The sequence below is a fragment of the Lagopus leucura genome, unplaced genomic scaffold, assembly GCF_019238085.1.
Source record: "Lagopus leucura isolate 7727_CA_CO unplaced genomic scaffold, USGS_WTPT01 Super-Scaffold_73, whole genome shotgun sequence".
Classification (NCBI taxonomy): Eukaryota; Metazoa; Chordata; class Aves; order Galliformes; family Phasianidae; genus Lagopus; species Lagopus leucura.
In genome coordinates this window covers 53,544,832-53,567,603 of record NW_024962252.1, presented here as the reverse complement: position 1 = coordinate 53,567,603, position 22,772 = coordinate 53,544,832, and the positions used below count along the sequence as shown (strand labels likewise).

At 37.4% G+C, this 22,772-nt stretch overlaps 2 protein-coding genes across 4 annotated transcripts in view; both read left to right on the top strand.

Moving 5' to 3' along the window:
• SCAF8 (SR-related CTD associated factor 8) overlaps positions 1 to 22,772 on the top strand; it is an 84,094-nt gene that overhangs the window by 54,684 nt on the left and 6,638 nt on the right. For 2 of the 3 annotated variants that reach the window (XR_006180198.1, XR_006180191.1), the window contains exon 21: positions 5,644 to 5,796. The exons of the other annotated variant lie outside the window; for it this stretch is intronic. The gene's annotated coding sequence lies outside the window, so the exon portion shown is untranslated. The remainder of the gene's footprint in view (positions 1 to 5,643; positions 5,797 to 22,772) is intronic. 3 annotated transcript variants of the gene reach the window in all.
• TIAM2 (TIAM Rac1 associated GEF 2) overlaps positions 5,747 to 22,772 on the top strand; it is a 210,847-nt gene continuing 193,821 nt past the window's right edge. The window contains exon 1 of the mRNA XM_042874628.1: positions 5,747 to 5,796. The gene's annotated coding sequence lies outside the window, so the exon portion shown is untranslated. The remainder of the gene's footprint in view (positions 5,797 to 22,772) is intronic.

Sequence of the window (22,772 nt, the reverse complement as noted above, 5' to 3'; positions counted from 1 at the left end):
AAAAAAAGGAAAACTAGGAAGGGTCAGATAGATGTGTAAATATTTGTAAGTTTACAGTATCTTGGAAAAATGACTTGATAGAAACATGAATACATCGCTTTTGGCTCTTTTAAGTAGTAGGTGCTGCAGAACACAGAAGGCTCCAGGTAAAGAGTGAACCAACTTGTCTGGAAGAAATGTGTGGAACTGAGATGTTAGTGTAAAATCCGAGAGTTACATTGCCTTGCTTTTGTTACTCCAGTCTGAATGCTGATTAGAGGATGCTCAAATTTGTTGCATTTTCAATTACTTCTGGTGTTCAGGTATATGACCAATACAGACACAGTAAGTGACAAGTTGTGAATGATGAGGTTGGTGGCCCTGCGTGTGGCAAGGTAGCTGGAACTTGATGATCCTTGGGGTCACTTCTAACCCAAGCCATTCTATGATTCTAAGACCAGTTGTTTACCTGTGAGATTTTGCCATTGGCTTCACTGAATCCAGAATTTCAGACTCTGTCCAGTGTGTTTTCTCTTCAGCAGCCATTAGAAAAGCTAAGGTGCTAGATTATCTGGTTCTAGTTTCATTTTCTGATTTCTACTCTTTAAAGCCTAAAGCCCTCTAAGAGGTAGAATGTGTTTGTTTTTATGATTTAATTCATAAGTAAGTATTCATAAGAAGTATTCATGAGCAGGCATCTCTGTTAAAGGCTGTTCCAAGACTCTGAGAGTAGAATGGTATGAAATGTGCAATCTATGAGAGTAGATGTATGAAATATTTGAAAAAACTGCAGGTGTTGTACTTGTATAATCCTCAGCAGGATAATTCATGAAGTGAAAGAAAGAAAGCTAGTTAAACACGCTGATCTTACCTTCTTTCTCTTTCCAAATGACCTTGCTTTCTAAGGAGGTCTTTTCAGTGCTGCATGCAGAGAAGCCCCATACTACATGGTCACTGCTCTTGGTTTAGAATCCAATATGTATGCACTGGTTTTCTTTTCTCCATCTTCTTACTGCTTTTTGGAAAGGTTGGGATTTATATTTAAGTAGCTTTATCATCAAAGAATTAAAAAAAAAAAAAAGCACTAGGTTAATAAATTTTTCTTATTTCATTTGAGAATGCACTGCCCAGTTCTTCTCTGAATTTCCTTTTCCAACAAATTCTTGCATTTCTGTTTGACCAGAATAGAAGTAAGAATGGATGGTATGATTTAAAAAAAAAAAAAAAAAAAAAAAAAAAAAAAGAGGGAGAGAGACATGATAGTCTGGTTCCAGTATATTCAAGAATATAAGTAAGATGACATTTCTCACGACACACAACAGTTTATGCTATTAAATGCAATTTGAAAAGTTGAGATCACAAAGTGACTTCAAGAACTGTCTCATGCAACAGCTGCACATCATAGTGAATGCCAAAATCTTGCATTTCTCTTCTTCTTCCCTTGCCTTGTTACTAGAATATTTAGTCTCTTTTTCATAATGAAGAAATTTAACAAAAAAATTATCTGTATTTCACTTCTCCCAACTTCGAGAATTAATTTGTTCTGAATGTCCCTGATCTTGTGACAGATCTTGTGACAGAAAAGCAAACATCAATCCAAAAGGAACAAATATGTGAAAGCAATTGTCTAAACACTTTCACCGTTATATCTGTAAAATAGTAAGAGACAGGGAAATGCTGCTAGGGAAAGGTTTTAATTCACAATCTGCTTTACCAACTGATTGGCTTCATTTTTGAAAGCCCTCTGAAAATTTTGTATTTCAGATGTGCTTCCTAAGCCATTTCACTGTTGTTCTTTTGTCTCCTTAACACATTTCAAAATTGGGACCTATTAAATATCTTACAGTATAACTTAGTAATTATATATCTCATCTTAGAATGATTGTTTAGCACTGACTTGAGGTACATATGAGAAGATAGACAATATGTTAGAATTTGTTATTGTTAAACTACTGATATGTACACATACACACACACACTCCTAGGTTGCTCTGAAAGTAATGCCTCCTGTTTATTTCCATAGAAATTACAGCAGATACAAGAAGCACAACACTGTATGATGGAGCAAATTCTCAGCTATAAAACAGTTTTTGAAGTTTTTGAACAGTTTTTGAACAGTCATGAGCAGTTTAGCTATGCATTTTTGCCAGCGATGAATAAGAGCCTGCACACCATGCTGCGTGCCGTGCTCGTAGCGATCTGCACCAGTGAAGGTGAACCTCAGAAACACACCACCCACCAACTCACTGTGCTCACATCCACTGTTTGGTATCTATCAGTGTTCAGTAAGCATTGATGAATGTCAGTGGGTGCAGTCTTTCCATTACTGAGGAATTCAGTAACACCCCTTACCTTCATCCACACTACTGTGGCAAACGCCGTTTTGTCAGACTGCCCCTCTGCTGCATCTGTCACATGTCAACAAAATGTAGTGGAATATTGGTGGGAAAGTTCAACATCTACTGCCATAGACATCTGCCTTGTGGGCCAACATCATAAAATAGGAGGCATTACTTTTGGAGCAGCCTTCATATGTTTATTCTGTAGATTTCTGTTTCTAGGTCCCATTTTCCAGAGAAGGGCCAGGAATCAAATTCTGCAACATTGCAGTGTTCCGAACTTCTGCAGTACTAGTAGGTGGTTGACTCAAATGTACTGTCTGCTCATCTTTGCATTCCCATTTCTTATGCAGTCTTCATGCTTGGGAACTACTGGCATCCTGCTGTCATCACTGTTCCTAACCAAGGTGTTCTTAGGGCTCTTTTAGAAACCTTTAGAATCCTTCTAATTTCATTCTTCTCAATTTCTGAAAAGCTTGAAATATGAAACTTCACATGTTATCCTTAGGCACACAATGTCTATTGGAGTGACAAAATACCCATTTATATTTCCACTCTTGTTTCTTTTCCTACAGTTATATAGAATGTTTTAAGTTGGAAGGGACCTTAAAGAGAACCCAGTCTCAACCCCCTGTCTTGGGCAGGACTTCCACCCACCAGCTCAGGCTGCTCAGGGCCTCATCCAACCTGGCCCTGAGCATCTCCAAGAAATTGGGCTTCCACAGCTTCTTTGGGTAACTTGTTCCAGTGTCTCACCATGCTCTGAGAAAGTAATTTCTTCCTAACATCTAACATAAATTTCCCTTCTTATAGTTTAAAGTCATTCCTCATTATTCTGTCACCATCAGACCACATAAAATGTCTGTCCCCCTCCTGCTCCTAAGTTCCCTTTAATTACTGGAGGGCCACAATGAGGTCCCCCCAGAACATCTCCTATCTAAACAAGCCCCGTTTTCTTCAGCAAAAGGTCTCTTCAGTGAGCATTTTGAAGCTGATTATTATAGCATGATTTCCAGTGTCTTCAGTCTGAAACTAAATATATTTTTCAGAGTTTTGAGGAAACAATTTCTGTATACTCTTACTATTCTTCTATGCTTCTGCCACCTACATGTGGGAAGAAGCATAAATACATGTGGCGTCCAGTCCAGGCACCTCAAACTGCATTCTTGCTTCCTTAATGAGGAAAGATGCAGTATGTCCCCAAAAGATTTACAGGTTCTGTGAAGATCAGCTCCTCAGGGTATGTGCAATAAAACAAGCATGTGAAAAGAGCAAGCCTCTGTTGTCAGGCTACCTTATCCAGGTTTTGAACCTCTCTTTGCAGCCACTGGATAGAGGAAGACTGAAAAGGCAGTCGAATGACCCCTCACTGACCTTTATCTTTATGGGGGCTCTCAGTCCAGCAGCTGGTTATTATTCCTTTCATAAAGTGTGGCCAGCTCTGAGTCATTCATTGCAATCACTTCTGAAACACTAAGCAAACCTCAAACCATGCTAAAAGTAGCAAGGTACACAGGTACTTGGAATCACTAGGTCACGCCTGTGACATAGGTGAGATGTGCTGTCCCTGCCACATGCACCATTTTCTATCTCTTTAAAAAACAAAAAGACAAACTTGAAATAAGCAAATAAAAAAACAACCACTATTGATCTTTCAATGTTTAATTTTCTTCTGTGTGAAATAGAGCTGATTTAATACCATAGCAATGAGGGGAGTTGCATATCCTCCACCCAGAAGTAATTGGTAGGGTGAGAATCTCCATGCCAGTGTTATTTAACTTGTTGTTTTCAGGTGGTTGTCAAATCTTTCTTTGATCACTGCACTTCTAAAACAAAAAATGTTCTGGTTGCATTGAATTTAAACATTTTAAATTTGCTTTATTTTCTTTTTATTCTTTTACCTTTTATCTTTCGAATGTATGTATATCAGTTGAATGCACCTTTGAAAAAATACCTTAATTGTTTAGTAGTTAATTTCTTCTTTTAGAAATGAAGCTTCTGAAGCTTTCTGCATTTATTTCCATTTAAGTATATCACAATATGGTGGAGGAGGATGCAAAAAAAGAAAAATAAAAATAAGAAAAAAAATTCAAGCATCAGCAGAATTGCGTAGAAATAGGGAAAGCTTTTCTTTCAGTTAACTGCACTGTATTTTATTCTGCACTCTAAAATTATGAACGCTTTCATAATCAAATCCATAGATCATAACAAATCGTTACACGATAAAATATCATGAGATTTTTCTTTCAAGAGATCGTAGTTTCTTGGAATTAAAATGGACCACTGTGGAAGCTCCTTTTGGAAAGATGCAAAAGAGTACATATTCTGTAACTCTTTCTAAACGTGCAGATTTGTTAGCAATGCATCGAACGTGAGATGTGAAGTTCTGTTCTTTAGTGTTCTAGAATTGATTAAATGTGTATTTGAAACCAAAAGATTTACTGTAGTTTTGAAGAACTGTGAAATGAAGGGATTTCAGAGGGATGTGCATTTGCTGGATTTTATGTGTTCTCACGGTTGTGATGTAGAGTTGATGCCAAGCTTGCTCAAGTAAGGCTACTGTTGAGTGTTAGCACTATTACGCTACGGTGTTTTGATTTGCTTTAGTTTTTGTTCATCTCAAATACATAAAGGTTTGGATTAAGGCAGCTTTGCAAACCATGGCAATTCATGTGTAAATCTGTGAACAGCTGAGAGGAGTATTGCAAACTGGAGAGAAGCAATAATTTTACAATAGCTTTACTATTTTACATAGCTTTTACAAACTGCGATGTTTGTAAAAGCTATGCTAAAGAGAAGAAAGTGATTCTGAAAAGAAACACTAAATGTTGACTCCTATTTTCTTTACTTTGTAAGTAGGATGTCTGTCTTAGTTTGAAGCCATAATGAGAAACAGCTGAAATAGCTGCCAGTGAAAGGGGTGGTTTCCTTTTAAATACAATATAGTCACTGACTTCAGTTTCCTTGCTAAGATTTGTAAGATTCACCTGATCTACTTGTTCTTTTGAGGTAGGACAGAATACTAAAATACAAATGCTTAGTTTGAACTATTACAGAAAAAAAAAAAGCAAGTAGATTTAAACGAGTGTTTAGAAGTTACAAGTAAAAGCATAGGAGCAGAAAACTTGCAGAAAATTTGGTATGAAACATCCTTGAGCAAGTAAGTAGTGTCCACTCAATACTAATTTTCATTTTGCACTTATAAAATAAGAAGTTTTTTGCAAACATTTATTTTTGAATTTTTGAAAATGAATTTGGTATCTCTTCTTACTGTTGCTTGCAGTTGACATTTCTTTTTCTTTTTTTTCCCTGGATTTTGCTTCAGCTTTATTAAATTGGTGTCCTGACATTTGGCTGCTTGCTGCTCTGAAACCAGCAGAGGGTGCACAGAATGTATTCAGCTGTAGCTGTTTCTTCACGATCCCTTGTGTTACTGCTACATAGGAACCAGACAACTGCCCTCCTAGGCCCTATTCAGGTATCACTTGAACATGATTCTCAAAATAGTTCACAGCTGTGCTTCAGTGCATGGTTTTCCGTCCACCTAGTGGAATTTTCCTGGCACTATCTGTCGGATTCAGAACGGTGCCAGTTCCTATGTGCTTGTTCTTGCTAAAACGAGCAGACGTTACACGTTCATAATTTCATGGATCTGAACCTACTTGAAAAGATGTTGTTTGTCACTCTGATATTTTAGGAGAAAGGTCTGTGAAAGTGGCTGTTGAGCTATTTCTCTGCTTTTTAACTGAACTGTAATTGACCTGGCAGAGCTTTGCTGGGAGCTGCCACCTCTCTCCCTACTCTGACCAGTGAGCAGTGCCTACCAGGTCCCAGATCTTACCTGTCACATTACAAAGTAGTTTGGACTTAGAAAACTTTCAAAAGTTTGTTTCCTTCTACATGTCCTGATGAGAGCCAAGCAGAGTTTTCTCTGGGCTACTTTCTGCTCTTCTCTTTGTGATCTTCAAACACCTGTTATTTTATAAATTGGAGAAATGTGATCAGGAGAGCTCAGTTGAGGGAGTTGCTTTACACTGTCTTTAGAATGTGTTTTTTTCTCTGAGCGTAAGAATCCTCTGTTTAACTGCTGTGTGGTGTTTTATTATGTGAAATTGTCTTTTTTTTACAGTATGTTGCATCATGTCTGCAAGGAGACTAGATGCATATGCTTCTGGAGAGTGCTGAGAAAAGAGCTTTTACCCAAAATTGTCTGCTTTTTTACTGGGTGCTTGGTAGATTTGTCACAGTGATGATTTTGATCCTACTAACTTTTAAATATTATTCCCCTATATTTATATAGAATATGTAATTGCTCTCAATGAGATCAGTTTTCTTTTTGGAGTAATGTTCATGGGCTCATATATAGGTAATAGAATGTATATGATCGTTCTGTGGATACTATACAGGAGCACTTTAGCCCAGTGAATTATAGAATCACAGGTTTGAGTTGCAAGGGACCTCAAAGCCCACAGATCCCCAACCCCCTGCCAGGGGGAGGGCTGGGATCAGGCTGCCCAAGGCCCTGTCCAGTGTGGCCTTGAATACCGGCAGTGAAGTACTGATAAAATTTGTTTCCAGAACAGGACTGCTGTAAACGTGTTCATGCATTTTTGATGTTTCTGGATAACACAACTCTGGCAGGTGAGAGTTTCAGCAGATTCCTTGTTATTAGACAGTTTGTGTGTATTGCCAGTGGCATGCAAAAGGAGCGTGCCAACAGGAACCCCTTTTCACATCCTGTTTCTCTGACAGTGACTCCTCTTTCTTTTCACCCACCTTCTGCTTCTCTGCAGGCCTTATGGCACCTTGCCCTTGCTAGGTAGCTAATGGAGTGCAGTGCATCTTTTGATCAGCGTATCCCACCAAATGCAGATGTCAGAAGTGGGAAAGTAGCTGCTATCTTACATCCTTACCTATAAACCCATCCCGTATGTCAGTCCTGTGAGAAATACTATGATTCCTTCAAAAAACTGTATAATAATTGGTCATTTATAGGATCAAGTCTAATGAATAAGAAAAGATAGACCTTCAGCTTTAATCACCTGCACATTTGCTCCAAGTTGATAGTATTTATTTTATTACACCCATCACCTGAAAGATTTTTTCATGAAGCCCTTGCCTTTATGCATTCTGTTTAACAGGTCATGTATTATGATAGTGAATATGCCAAATAACATATGGAAATTATATATATTTTTATTCATATTCTATAGTAACATTCAGTAGTGAGTGTATTGGATGCATGAGCATGTTTTATCTATAGTTGCAGTGGATTAACATAGTATACATCACAGAAACTATTTTCTAAAACATGAAAAGAATCTTTGTAAGTTTAACATGTAGGAAGACATAGCTGTGGCACTTGAACAGTCCTAACTTAATTTCTGTAATATCTGAAGTAAAGGCAGAAAGAAAATAGTACCTAGTTTACTTTGTTGTAAATTTTAAGATACATTTACCATTAATATAATATAGTTATATAATACTGCTTTGAGAGAGTTTCCATACCACAGAAGAGTATTTTTATCCTCTTTTTTTCTGGATTTAAGTTTATGTGTATGTCTAGATATCGGCATTTCTAATGCTTGACTGTTAGAAACAGTTGCGTATGAATTAGCCTACTATAATTCACTGAAAAACACTATTTAGCTTTATTTCATGTTAATTTATTTCTGCTTTGTAATTTCTCCCGTTGGTCATTTTTTTTTTTCCAAAGCGTCTAATTTTTCTAGCATCTTGTTGGAATCAAGTTCATTGCATCAAACACAACTTTTCTTCTTATTTCTAACAGGCCAAGCTCCATTCTAGATGCATTATAAATTAATTAAGTTTCTTACTTTGGATCTCAAAACTTATATATATATAAGTTTTATATACATATATACATATATATATATATATATATATATATTTTAACTTGTAAGAAAATCTCCTATCATACCTATAATGAAAATGCTAATTCAGGGCTTGAAGCAGTGATTGAGCACCTGGTGGGAAGGCAGGGCCAACCCAGGGGAGCTCAGGTGCAAGCAATGCACCTGAGTGACCCAAAGGGGTGGAACCAGGATCTACCCTTCCCAGCCCTCATTTAAGGGCTGGCAGTGGAGGTGAGGGTTTCTTGTTGGAGATCCCTGTGTACTTGAGGTCTCCTAAGGGTAAGCAGATCTTTTCCTTTGTTTCTGTGACTATGGCTGCTGCATTTGAGTGTATCCTTGCTTGCTGCAGCCTGGGGCTCATTACTACACTGTTATTGCTGCATTTTCAATGATGTTACAATACTTTTTGAGTGTTTTTTATTTGTTTGTTTTGAAGCTTTTGAGAGAAAACAGAAACCCCAAACTGTAGTTGTCTGAAAAACTTTTGTGTTTACAGAGATCATCCTGTGTTCTTCCTCTCATGCCACAGGTGTTTGATCTTGGAGAATTAGGAAAAACTTAATCGAGATCCAGAGTACATTGATTTTAGTAACTACACTTAAGATTTGAAATTTCTTGAGCTTGCCTGAGAAACGATAATCTTCCTTTAAAGGAACAAGTGATTTCAAGCCTGCTTTGCTTTATAAAATATTTTGTTCATAATAAAACTATTATGAGTATGGTTTGGGTTAGCTAAGAATTAATTTTCCAACCATTGTATGCACAATGGTTTCCTCAGTCCAGTGGTACCTTTGAGCATCGAAGTGTTAGTTCAGTGTTTCACTTCACCCTTTTTACAATGCTTTATACTCAGTGCTTCAAAAGCAACTGCAGGTTTGTGTTTAGAATGTTGAAATGTGAATGCAAATGCCAGAAAACCTGTGATTTTCTTGCCATAGCCTTCATTGTGTCTAATTCATCTATTTAATGAGATCCTTGGCAGTCCTTCTCTGAAATTCCAGTTCTTTTGGTTTTTTCTCCGTGTTGCAGTGAATATCTTCTCGCTCTGCTTAAGAACGAGGTGGTTGTAGTATTCTCTCTAGCTACAGAATAAGGATTAAAATACGGTTTTGCTTTGAATTAAAAGAAGTAAAGGAGTATCTGGTTTTACATTTTTTTGGGATTTTAATTTAAATATGCTTTCAGTTGTTACTTAGGTATGAGAAATTGTCAAATACAGATTCATGAAGTTAAGATAGTGTGGTAGGTCCAGCATAGGCATCTTTGGGATAGGTCTTAGTGTGTGTAGACCAAAGGCTAGAAGCTGTCTCAGGCACAGCCCCATATTTTTGTATGTTTGTCTTTGCTTCTTGTGCTTCCTTTCTGTCTTGCTGCTGTTCTAGTGAGGAGTGCCAGTGCTGTAGTACCTCCTGTGGCCCTATCCTTCTGCAGGAATTTGTTGTCTTCGCTCTTCTTGTAGCAGCATCTTTTTTCCCAGCTTTCATATTTCCAAGTTAACAACACCACTTCTATTGGTACAGACAAATAGCAGAATTTCAATGACCCGTGTTGGTAGTTGGAGAAGAAACAAGTGGAGTGGGTAGAGATGCACAGCAGCAACTGTTGTTGTAGGGACATGTAAATGCTGGTCTGCACAGCACTTGGTGAAAGAAGGAGATGGAGGGGCAGTAATTCTTCCTGGCTTTTTTGTTGATCGGTTGGGTTTTTGTTAGTTTATTATGTGTGCGTTGTGGTTGTTTATGTCTTTATATGACTGATGAAAGAATGCATATGGCTATGCCAAAGAAAACAGTGTTGCTTTATGTAAAGCAAAAGACAAAATTCAGTATGTAGGAAACTTTAATGCAAATGGCAATTTTGTTAATTGTTTGAGCATTCTTTATGGATAACGACTGTTCTTAGATTCGAAGGGTGAGAACTGAAGATAATTAAAAACTTTCACCTGGAAATAAGATGCATAGTACTTTTAATTCTCTCAAGTAGAAGTCAAGTTCCAAATTTGTAGTTGACTATATCATTGCTAAACAGTTTTAAGGAGATGTACAGTGTCCTTTCAGCAAAAATTATAGTAGTTTAATTCCAAATCAGTATATTTGGGTTGTTATTTTAGTAAGACTTATCCTAGCTGTAGGGAAAACTAACGAACAGAAAAAAAAAACACCAAACAAACATGAGAATACAAATGAAAATAAAGATTAAATGAATTATCAGAATGCCAAATTCCTTTTACTGGTTTAAAAATCTTTAATAGGCCTTCTAAAAGCAATGTTGCTTTTTCTTGTTTTGCACTGGCACACCTGAGCTGTGCTGGCCCTGTGTCAGGCTGCAGCACAAGGATAGGCACACAGCCTAGCTTCTGTGCCATGCTGTGCCCACTCCTGCTCCTCCTGCCTGTGCTGTAGGTGCACCCATTGCCTGTGTTTGCTGCATGGCCTGTCCTCAGAAAGTGCTGCCAGAGTAGTATAGTGGGGGGAGCGGGGTGAGGAAGTCATCCATTTTCCTATTTACTTGCCAAGTGTGGGAGGTTCTCATTCCTATAAGACCAAAGTGCAAGCTGTCACTGGTGTTTTCTAGAGGACGATTTACTACTGAATAGTATCAATTCCCAAAGGTTGGCTTTCTTAGAGCTAGTCTAAGTACCCAGTAAATATTTCTTCACATGTTCATGTCCTTGTGTTATGAACCATCCACCTTACGCTGCTTAGCCACAAAGCTGAAATGCTTTTAGCCAGGTGATGTTTCCCAAATGTGTTTCATTGAAACACAAAATCTCAAACAGGTTCTGCTGAAGAATATCTCTGAATATCTCTCTAGGCACCTTGACAAGCCTTGGAAAAATAAGTGCAGATCAGTATGGGGGTGCCAAAAAGAGCATTGTACCAGCCCAGGCAGAGAGTGTGGCGTTGCTTTGCGCTAGGCAAGCTCAAGGCATCATCACACTATGTTTGTGGATCTGGCACAGGGGAGCAGAGTACAACCTGGTTTTAATAACAAAAAAAAAAAAAAAAAAAAAAAAAAAAAAGAGCAAGTCCAGGAGGCTGAGTATGTTGGATCTGCCCAATATCTCAGCAGGGAATCACGTGAAAAGATTTGCTCTGCTTCCCTGTAGCTGAGCTGGGGTTTTATGGATGTTATGGTTCCCTATCATTCATCTAGCTGTGTTCTATATCCCTAAAAAACATTTATTAAGGGTATATTAAATATGTAGTAAAGACACAACTAGAAGCCTTAACAGTAACTTAGAGGCCAATATGGAGAGCTAGGTTTGTTTATGTTAGAAATTGTTCTTGTGCATACTGGAAGAAAGCAGCTGCTATTATGATTTAGAGCACTGACAGTTGAAAAAGCCAGACTGTTCCGGGGAACAAATGGCTTGCGTAAAGGAGCACAGCAGGCACATGATGGACTAAAGTCTTTGGAGTCTTGGGAATTTGGCATAAGATCACAAGGGGGTGTAGCTGCTAGTAGTTGCACTGGTAAGATGTCTACCTCACTTGTTTCCCAAATTCCCATCTGATGTTAAATGAAGAGCCCAGGGAGCTGCATCTGAGCTGTTGTATGAAGATCTGTGCCAGGCTGTACGCTTTTTAAGAGAGTACAAAGACAAATGCAACTTAACAGTAGAAAAACAATATACGGTTCAAGCATATAAACAGGTGGATAGGGAAAATAACCTAGTTGTGGAACTTAGTCAGAATGAAATATCTGTGGTTATGAAATATCTGTCTAGAGTATCCCTTATTAAAAATGAGAATGATTAGACTATTCCTTTTCAAAGGACATGTCGATGAATTTAAGAAAACTCATGCTGAGTTCCTGCCACTTCAAATGATACTGATGCTATTATTCTAGAGGAGGTATTATGGTCTTTCATTTCACCTTATGCATAAGCTATTGGTAGATGTGATGGATTTCATCTTGGTAGCTCGATTCCACAGTCACTTTGTGAGTTTAAGGTTTCAATGGTGACCGTCTGAAAGCAAGTATTACAAATTATTTAAATATACTACTGAATTTAACTCCCTTCTACCTTCTCTTTAATCTTTGACAATTTTCAGGACCAGGCCACATTTGAGAAGACTAAAGGACAAAGCTGACAAAAAGATGAAAAAAATATATATATATAAAAAAAAAAATCCATTAGAATATGTGTATTAGAATTGTGATATAATGCAAGACTACTCACTGAGACATTCAGTAGTGCTGCTACAGAAGTGCTTTTGATTTTTCATTAATACACTGAAAAGTAGATTGAACTTCTCATCCCACTGATTATGTTGTTTAACTATCTCTTTATGACTAATACTAAATTTTAGAATTTAATCTTTCATCTGAGGGAGTACATGAGATGAGACATTAGCTTAGAGTAACTGGAATTTTGTGTGCCAAAGTTTAAGCACAGATGAGTGCATAGTTGCAGCACTGTCTATGTGAAAAGGGATAAATAAGGCAAGTATGGAGAAACAGAAGGATGTGAAAAACACCCTTAAAAATTGAAGATTAGTTAAAACACAGTACTCATGCAAGCTCAATTGCTTACTTGATATTAGTATGACTGACAAAATTGTAGCAAGTTTCAAAGTCTAATAATGCTAACATGCATTATGTTGGTCTTTCTGCTCAGTTCATGTTTCTGTCTGCCAGCTGTCTTTTTTCTAACATTATGGTTTAAATTAGATGAGCTCATGAGAGTTTTTCATTGTTGGTTTTCTAATGAAACCATCTTTTTCTATGATTGAATGTGCAATGCTATCCAAATAAAGCATTTTCTGAAATTTGGTTGATTTCCAAAGTTTCATGTTAAAAGAAAGTTAGGAAAATGTTATACAGAAACTACTCTCCCACCAGTCAGCTCTTCTTTAATAGCACTAGCTTTGGCAAATTTCAAAATATTTCACATGAAGGAGTTCCATCCCCTAAAATATTTTGTGTGATCTTTCTCACATCATTCCTTGAAATTTCCCTTCCTCCTATCTACTTTCAGAAGCACTTAATTCAGGATATTTTTGATAGAATCAGAAGGCAGATTTCTCATTAGCATTGAAAGAGCTGATACGTTCTTTGGCTTTCAATTTGCTTTTCATAAAGCAAGTGCATTTCCCAGGTTGCATGATATTTAACTGAGATGCATTTTTAGTGTTGTTAACGTGTGTTAAAATATGTTTTAATGCCTATAGATGTGAGTTCATAAGTCTGGGTGTTGTCTGAGTAAATACCTTGGCACCAGACTCCTGAAAGTTTTATTTATGGCATTCCTAGTATCTGACAGCATTTGGAAGATATAAGTAGGTTTTTGTTCTAATTTGTCTCCATACTTGCTTTTGTTTTACATGACCTTTGAAACATTATTATTGAATTACTGAATAATTTACACAAAAGACAACAAACTAAGATATGATTTGTAAGGAAATTGCTTTACAAAATAAAGCTGTACTTTGCCTCCAAAAATCAGTGTGTCATGACACTAAAAAGGACTCCTCTGCCATAATTATTTTTGTGCTGCAGGATATGAAGATGCCATTTTATTCTTTGCACTTGAAAAATCTTTATTCCAGCACAGGAAACAAATTCTACGTCATCAGATTTATTCAGCTTATAATTGTATACCCATGAACAGTAATCAGTTGCAAAACATAGCAATCTGACCTTCAGTACTAACAACAAAGGGATAGATTTCAGTCTGAGGTTATGCAAGTCTGTTGTTCCCTTCCCATAACATATCTGTTCATCCTGAGTGTGGTACAGAGCAGGGTATGGAAGCTCAGGTTTTCAAAGGCACAAAATTTGTTCCCCAGTAAATCCTGAGGGAACTGTGCCTGAGAAGTAAATAAGATTTTGAACTGAAATGTTTCGTGGTTCCTGGTAGGTGTGTTGAAATCAGCCTACCCCAAATTAGATTATCACAGAAAAGTCATTGTGTGTGCTTATAAATGAGTACTTGCACAGTTTATGTTGGATTTTCCTGTATCTTCCCATGAAGTAGTGTCTCAGTCATACGAATTTCACTTTATTATAGGAATCCCCGAGCAATCATTACCTGATTTTTTTTTATTTTTTTTTTCAAGGCACTTAAGCCCATACTTTGTGTACCAAGGTTTTAATTTGAAATGCTTGACACGTAATCCTGAGAGTCTGTATTTAGAACAAACATTGTGCTACTTCATCTTTCAGGCCTTCTTGATCGGATATTTCTAAGATAAAGCCATAAAGTCAGAATACAGAATCCTATGGCAACAGTTAAACAATTGTGCTTACTAAATTCCTGCAAATCCTTTATTCCTTCCAATTTTGCGGAGATCAGAGGAAATTACAGTGTTTCTTCCAGAAACCTTTCATTCCTCATCATATTTCCATTTTTTTTTTCCTTCTTACTGTTTCTAATCACCTGAGCATTTTGACTCACTTGCTTCTGTTTCTGTGCTATTCTCTTCCCATTTCAGATAAGAAGCACCTCACATTTTAGGACGGGGACTCGATCTCTTATTTAAACACATCAACAAGAAAATTTGAGAAATGTCAAGGGAATTGGACTTTTGTGTTCCCCTTTGTGTTTCATATATATGTTGTTAATTCATAGGAAGATCATCTTATAGCATAATGAGGTCTGAATGAACTGAGAGAGAGACACTGTAGATTGGATCTTCTGTAGCTTACTGTAGGCTTTCAGTTGGTGTTGGGCAAATTGCTGAATGTCTTGGTTTTCCCTGTATGATAAAGGAATAATGACAGGTTTGGGTTTTTTCTTTCAGTTTCAGGAAGACAAAGATACTTTTCTTTAGTTTGTGACGTTATGGGCAAATATTCTGTCCTTAAAAGCTTTTCCTTTTTTATGTCCTCAGTCCCTACTTAGCCTGGTTTCTTTAGTGTTAATGGCACGATATGTTTCTATAATAATGATTCAATTTGCAGCAATGTAAAGTGGGCATCTATCAGAAAGAAGTATTTACTACATCTTAGCACTTAGCTGGTGCCAGCACATAAACTAAAGTTAGATCAGGACAATTGTACAATATGAAGAAAAACTGACACTCAGGAAGTTGCTATTGCTCACTTTGGCCACATCATTTTATAGGCAATTCATTTTCTTCATAGATGATCATTACTCACGTAGGTGCAGTCTACAAAGACTCTAGAGTGGCTGAAGAAGCAGGAATTCAATCTAATGAGTGCATTGCTCTCTTGGACGTTTCCAGATCCTGCAAGTTCATTCCCCAGAAATGCTGCAGGGTGAAAATAATTGCTTTATTTGAATGTATTTTAAAGGCCTTCAGGCAAACGGATATTGATGTTACCTTGACACATTTGAAAAGATACAAAGAGTAGTCAGAACACTGCATTACAAACATTTCTGTATCAGTATTGTATCACTTCTTTTATATGTATTTTTTTCCCCTGCAAGGACTACTTAAACAAGTAAATCTGAGTTTCTGTAAACTGTATGTCTCCTTAGTTCTCTATATTTTTAACTAAAAGCTAATGTAATTACAGCAACTTTTACATCCTATCAAGAAAATTATGTAAATCATTAAAAATGGTTTAAGTATAGACTTCTCATTTGAAGCTGACAGACTTTTTCAGAAAGCTGTTAAGCTTGACGTAAAAGTAGAAAGAGCAATTGAATAACTGACAGAATCAGTTAAATCAAACCTGTCCATGAATTTGATTTTTCCAGAACTATAGTTTGTGTTGTCACAAGTTCCAGCACATTATCCAGTCTTTATAGATTGTCCTCTAATCTGTGTTCAAGTTGTCAAGCATAATCGTGCACTACAATAGTGGTCTTTTGATGTTTTATTCGATCTGTTTTTATCTATTTATCTTTTTTAGGTGGTGGATTTTATATTTTTGTAGTTTTTTTATAGGTTATTATGTTTAAGGCTAAAACACTGACAAGACATCATGGAAATGTTCCAGTCTGCGTGTGTAGCAGTTACTGGAAAAAAAGGAATTATCACTCCCATTTTTAAGAAAGGTAGAAAAGAAAGCCCGGAAGACTACGGGCCAGTAAGCCTCTGTGCCTGAGTAGACTATAGAACAGAGCCTTCTAGAATCTGTTAAGGCACTTACCAGATGAGGAAGTCATTTGAGACAACCAGCATGGCTAGACAGTCATAGCTAGAGGGTTATGATCAATAACTGTATGTCCAGGTAGAGGCCAGTGATGACTGCTGTCCTCCAAGACTCCGTATTGGGACCAATGCTTTTCAACATCTGTATTACTAACTAGAATAGTGGGATTGAGTGCACCCTCAGCAAGTTTGCTGATTACACCAAGCTAAGTAGTGCAGCTGATACAGTAGAAGGAGAGAATGCCATCCAAAGGGACCTGGACAAGCTTGAGAAGTAGGCCTGTGTGAACCTGATGAGATTCACAAGGCTAGGTCTGCACTGGAATCTTGTCAATGCTAGATATGTCTGCAGCCTGGGGAGAAGATTCATTGAGAGCAGCCTCACAGAATAAGACATGGGAGTTCTGGTGGATGAACAGAATGGTATAGGCCAGCACTATGTGCTTTTTGCAGCCCAGAAGGCCAACAGTATCCTGGGCTGCATCCGTAGAGGATGGCAGCAGTATGCAGGGGGTGACTGTTCCCCTTTACTCTGCCCTTGTAGGGCCCCATCTGTAGTACTGCGTCCAGATCTAGGCTCCCAGCATAAGTGCAATAAGAAGAGTACATAAGGTTATCAAAAGGCTGGAGCACCTCTCCTATGAGAAGGGTTGATGGAGATGGGCTTGGTAAGCTTGGAGAAGAGAAGGCTCTGGGAAGACCTCACTGTGGCTTTCCAGTACTTTGATGGAACTTAAAAACTGGAGAGCAAGACCAGTTTTTTTTTTTTTTTTTTTATCTAGTCACCATAGTTACTTCCATAGTTGTAGGATGGGGAAGTACAGGCATGGTGTGCCTGGAGAAGCTGTGGATGCCCTATCCCTGGAGACGTTCAAGGTCAGATTGAATGGGACCCTGGGCAGCCTTAGTTGGTAGGTGGCAGCCCTGCTAATGGCAGAGGAGTTAAAACTAGATCTTTAATAACTATTCCAAGCCATGCTATGATTCTATGAATAGATAGCCTCTTGCAGGGCTAATTGTCTTTATGTTAGAAAGTTTTTTCATCGTCTGACTTAAATCTCCACAACCATATAGTAAGTCATTTCTATTATGCATGATAGACATGGAGAACTATTAGTCACCACTGACTTTTCATAGTAAACATTTGCATAGGTCAAATGTTATCTCAGTCTTTTTTTTCCCTAGACTAAACAACCTAATTCTTTCAACCTTTTCTTGTTCTACATATATTATCCTTTTTTTGTGTGTCTTTCATCTGGACTCCCTTCAATGGTTTTCTTCCACTGATGGCATGGTAGGCAGAACTGGACATAGTCTTGCAGCTTGAGCTTTGCCTCTGCTGATAGGGAATAAATAGAATAATTCCTCAATTTGTGCATAGCATTATCATGAATATATAATCAGACTGTTTGTTTTTTTTTTTTTACTACTACATATTATCCTGATTTACAGTTTGTTTATATACCACCCTCTGCAGATCTCTTCTGCAGTACTTCTCCTTCCTATATCTGGCATTAGCCTTCAGCAGTGATCTTATTTGTTCATATGGATTCTGTGCATTAACTTTAGAGCAATTATCTGAATTACTGCAATTGTAGTGAATTCTAATCCTGTTTTGTAAGCTGTTTGCAACATTACCCTATTTTATATCACATCTGATTTAAAACATCTTTTTTATTATTGATGATCCTCAAATTTGTTTAAGTGTAAGAATTACAACTGGCTTCTTCTAAGAACCTTGCTGAAAATGAGTGGTTGACCATCTCAACCATCTTTCCTTGGTTGTGCTCCCATCTCAGATAAGCAGTGGTTATGCTGTAGGACAGCTAAACTTCCTTTTGTTTGTCAACTATGTGGACGTATTATAGCCCAAGGTAACTGACATCTTAGCCACCAAAATGCAGTGTTCGTGGCAGAATTATTCCATCTGTGAAGTCAAGGGAAGATGATCTTTGTAATCATCGTCACTCCTTGAAGGAGCCCGTGGGGTATTTACCTGAGCCAATGAACTAATCTTTTCTGCAAAGCAATTGAAAAGAATAACTATCTCTGACCGTGGAATCCTGCCTTTGTTTTTAAGCTTAATCAGAGCTTTATAAAATACCTCTGGTAAAATTCCTGAGGAAACTACACTGATGATGTGCCTCTTTGCTGTAGTGGCAACCAGAAAGAGATGAGATATAATCAGCTCTGCCCTTTCTGTTGTGACAGACCTCTTGCAGAGTAATTCACCTAATCTCCTAACGATGAGGGGAGGAAAAAAAAACAACAACAAAGCTAAGGCAGATGGATGTTTCTAAAGCACATGTGAATCTAAAATGAGAGGTGAACAAGATAAATCATGTAGTGATAGAAAAGACAATGCGACTATTGGTTTCAAACTGAAAACTGATCTGTCTGTTATGGGCCAAACTACAACACTATATCTACAGCCTTTATTTGGAAAGGATATATGTGATTCAGCTCTTTGAGGATGTTACTACTTTTCTTTTTTGAAAATGGTCTGTAATAGTTATTTTGGACCTCTCCAAGTGGATGACAAATAACTGCATTTAAACCAGAATTTTCTGTATAGCCTTTTCTTACCCTGCCATCAGTGCTATTTCAGTAGCGCTTCAGATAAGAACAGTGTTTTTCCTTCTTCAGAGGCTCCAAATATTGAAGTTATTTTAAGGGAGTGGTTTTGTATTCAGTTTGTATTCATCCTGATGGGTTATATAATGTGTATATTATATAATGCCCATAATTTAAGAGTCCACATAGAAAACAAAACATTTATTATATTCTGAGGCATTTCCAAGGAGTGAATAACTATGATTAACTGAATAGGCCATTAGCTACCACTATTACTCTGCTCAAATGCAGCTGAAATAGCATTTCTTCAGTGGTAAAAAATATTTGGCAGCACTGCACTCGCAAAAAATATATATATACCAGGAACAAAACATAAAAGCCCTCAAACCTTTTTTTAAATAACGTTTCTGGAAAGTCATCTACATTCTTAGGCATCTCCAAATAAATTTTACTTAGAGGCACCAGACCAAATTTTCCTAGGTTGTATCTGTTCAAGAAATATGACTATATAACATAGCTGCATATTGCATTTCATCAATCTTATTTGAACATCTGTGGAAATTCAATAATTAAAGTAGCTACGGTGATAAAGTTTTCTTTGGATTTACTAAGCCTTCTTACTTAAGTATTCCCATTATATTTTAGATGTTTTTTTTCTGGTCTATTATGTTTTCTGCAGTCCGTGTGTTTTTCCAACTGTTTGTATCACTGCAGAATCATGTATTGCAATTAGAGAATAAAATATATTCTGGTTCAACTTACAATCGTAGAATTCCTAATGAAATACTGATAGCAAAACTTTGATATTGGCGATATGAGCCAACAGCTGATCAAATTTATAGCTACTTTTTTACTTCTGTTTTTCCAAATGCTTTTTTGGCATTGAAATAGGTTGTTCTTTTGAGTACATCTTAAGCACCTTCTACTGCAACATTCTGTTTTATTTACAAAAAGCTTTGAATATAGTACAGGAATTGAAATTCTTCAAAATTTTTGTTCAAAAGACAAAAAGTGTGTCTTCAGGGTGAAAAAGAGTCTTCAGATTATTTTTTAATTGAATGTTCTTGACAGCTTAATCTGACTGGAGTCTGAGAAACTCTAAAGTTTCTTCATCTTCCTCTATCTCAGCTTGTTAATGTATCTTCATGCTTGGAATGTCTGATCTCTGCAGAAATGCTGGTAATAGTTACAGTTAGAGAAGACCATAGTAATTAACAAGAACCTTTCTGGTTTATGTCCTTTGAAAAAAGTCATATAATTCTTATGTTGCTCTCTGGAGACCATTGGCGTCTGGAGCTGGCTGCGCTTTTCTGCTACTGGGAGTTGGTGGGTGACTCTGTGGATTGAGTGGTCTGTGCTGGAGCTGGGGAACAAATATCCTAACTCTAGTGATAGTCTGTTTATGAGAAAATGCTTATCTCTGCACAATTGGCATTGAATTTGACTTCAGTTTTCCTATTTCTGAAAAGAATTCCCTACTCCCTACAGCAGCATGTTTTAAAAAGTTAAATGTTTAAGTGCCTAATGTAGAATGCCCCAAAACTTAGAAACTTGACAAGATTTCGAAAGTGAGCATATGCAAAAAGCACCATTTTAAGGTCAGTAGCATCAAGCAATTGGCATTGTTTAAGATCAGATCAAAGTCTTAGAGCTAACAGAGATCAACAGTGTTGGAAATGTTTCTATTTTGACATGAAGAGTGCCTTGGTCTGTATTTTAGAAGAGAAAGCCAAGCTTTGTATCTGGTAAAATAATAAGTTGTCTTGTGATTAGAAAATGGGGTTAACAGTGATCTGAACAAAATGTTCTACAGAAAGATTGTCACCTGCTTACTTAGCATTGGACTGATTTATCATCAGTACAGAAACATTTGTAGATGAATGAAAGAATGGGACTAAGCAACATTCTATTTATATAATTTATAAATCTGAATTAAAGGTGCCAGAAGCATATTTAGTGTCAGACCCCATAAGTCAGCACTGAAGTTGTTGACTTTCTGTACTGCTAAGGTTACAGAGAAACCACAAGTAATGACTAGTCATACTTTGTACCATCAGTAAAGTTATTTAAGACCTTATCTAAAGCTATTTCTTTTAAGCATTAAAATTTTAAATGTATCTGACATTTCTCAAGCAATTTTCAGTATATTTAAAAGAATCTATAGTTTGTGAGGTTCAGCTTTCTTGGTTATTTCTGTATTTGTAATTCCTCCAGGGAGGGAATATCTGGACTCAGCTGTTGGAAATAGCAGATATGTGTTTTATCCACAGATAATGCCAAAAGACTGAGATAAAATTTAGTAATACCCACGCGAAGTCAGACACTTCAGCAAAGAAATGCAGTTTCTACAATTATCTGTTAGAGATAGTAAAGTGAGGGAAAAACAAAGCATGTTTAAGAGTGGTGGGATGTCTCTAAGCAGTAGATGTAATACAGCTGAGTAAAAGATAAATGCTATCTTAGGGCATACCATGTAAGGTGTTTTCAGCAGACATACTGAAGTTATTGGTGCCTTTATAGAAGGTATTTGTAGGCTATGTGTAGTAGAGAGGTTTCATCACCTATGTTGAAGAATTGAATCAAACTGGAATGGATATAGAGGCAAGCTACAGGGAAAGAATTGAAAAACCTAACAAGCAAAAGTACCTGAATAGGTGTTGTCTTACTTACATATATCTATAAATATAAGCAATTAATTTCTGAAAGAGTCCGAAAAAAATGAGATACATCTTGGTCAGTCAATGGAAAGGAACTTAAGTCTCGGGTGCCACACATGGGAACACATCCTGCTCCAAATAGCAGAGGCCTACAGTTTTGCATGCTTTTGAGATCGCCCTGGGGAATAAGGAATTGTCATTGAGATGGAGCCTCTTCTTGTGATCCTTCATCCTTATCTTCATTCCCTCACACGGGCTGAGAACCAACTCAATCAACCTTTGCCTTCAGCATTTCAGGTCAACCCAAAGGATTTATCCAAACTGCCACTGCCCTGCTTGTGAATGCATCCCTACCTTGATGCAGAGTAAAAGCATCCCTGTAGCCAGGCCCAGCAGCAGGAGTTAAGGCTCTTCCTTCCTTAAACCTTTGTGTGTTCTTCAGCAGTTTCTAGCTCTCACACCCTGCCATACCATATCACACCCATGAGCACTGCTGAGCACAGACTGAGCATACTGCCCACTGCGTCAGGAGACTATTCAGTCCTGTAGCTATGTGGCTGTACTCCAGCACTAATGTAAATCCTTGTCTCGCTTATAGTACTGCTGAGCAAGGTAACTGCTTTAGTCTGCAAATCTGGCAGGCAGCAGATCCAGATGTTTCTTGTCCCGCACATGTCAAACACACAAAGAGTCACAGCTTCAAAATTTACAAGACTGGCTTTAAAATACCAAGAAATCTTAAGATTAATGCTCTGCAAATGCCTTTTATTTTGGTTTCTCTTTTCGCAGCCACTTCTGAATTTATCACAAAAGACAAGTCACATTTTGCACCTTTCCTTTTTGTCTATAAGTGCACAAAAGTAAACCAAAAGATGAAAACTGAGATAGTCATGTGAGCATCTCTCTTCAGCAGGTGATGCTTTACAGAAATAAATCACACCGTAGGACACAGGAGAAAATCTCTGGAGTTGATGAAGCCCTGTTTGATAAAGCCAAGACCTGTGTTTGTCCAGAGATGATGAAATTCCTCTTGGGTGCAGCACTCACCCAAACCCAGAGGAAGATGCAAGGTGCCCAGCTGCCTTTAGGCGAGCTGGTACTTGGGGACCCTGTGATATCTGAGCTACAAATGTGGTATGCCTCTGGGCTGTTCATTTCTAACTTTTCCTCTTATGACATCAAAACTCTTAGATATACTTCTGCCTAATATTTTTTTCTCTTAATTTGTTTTAAAAAATCAGCTATGAGAATTTTTGTGTAACGTAAGTACAGAAATGC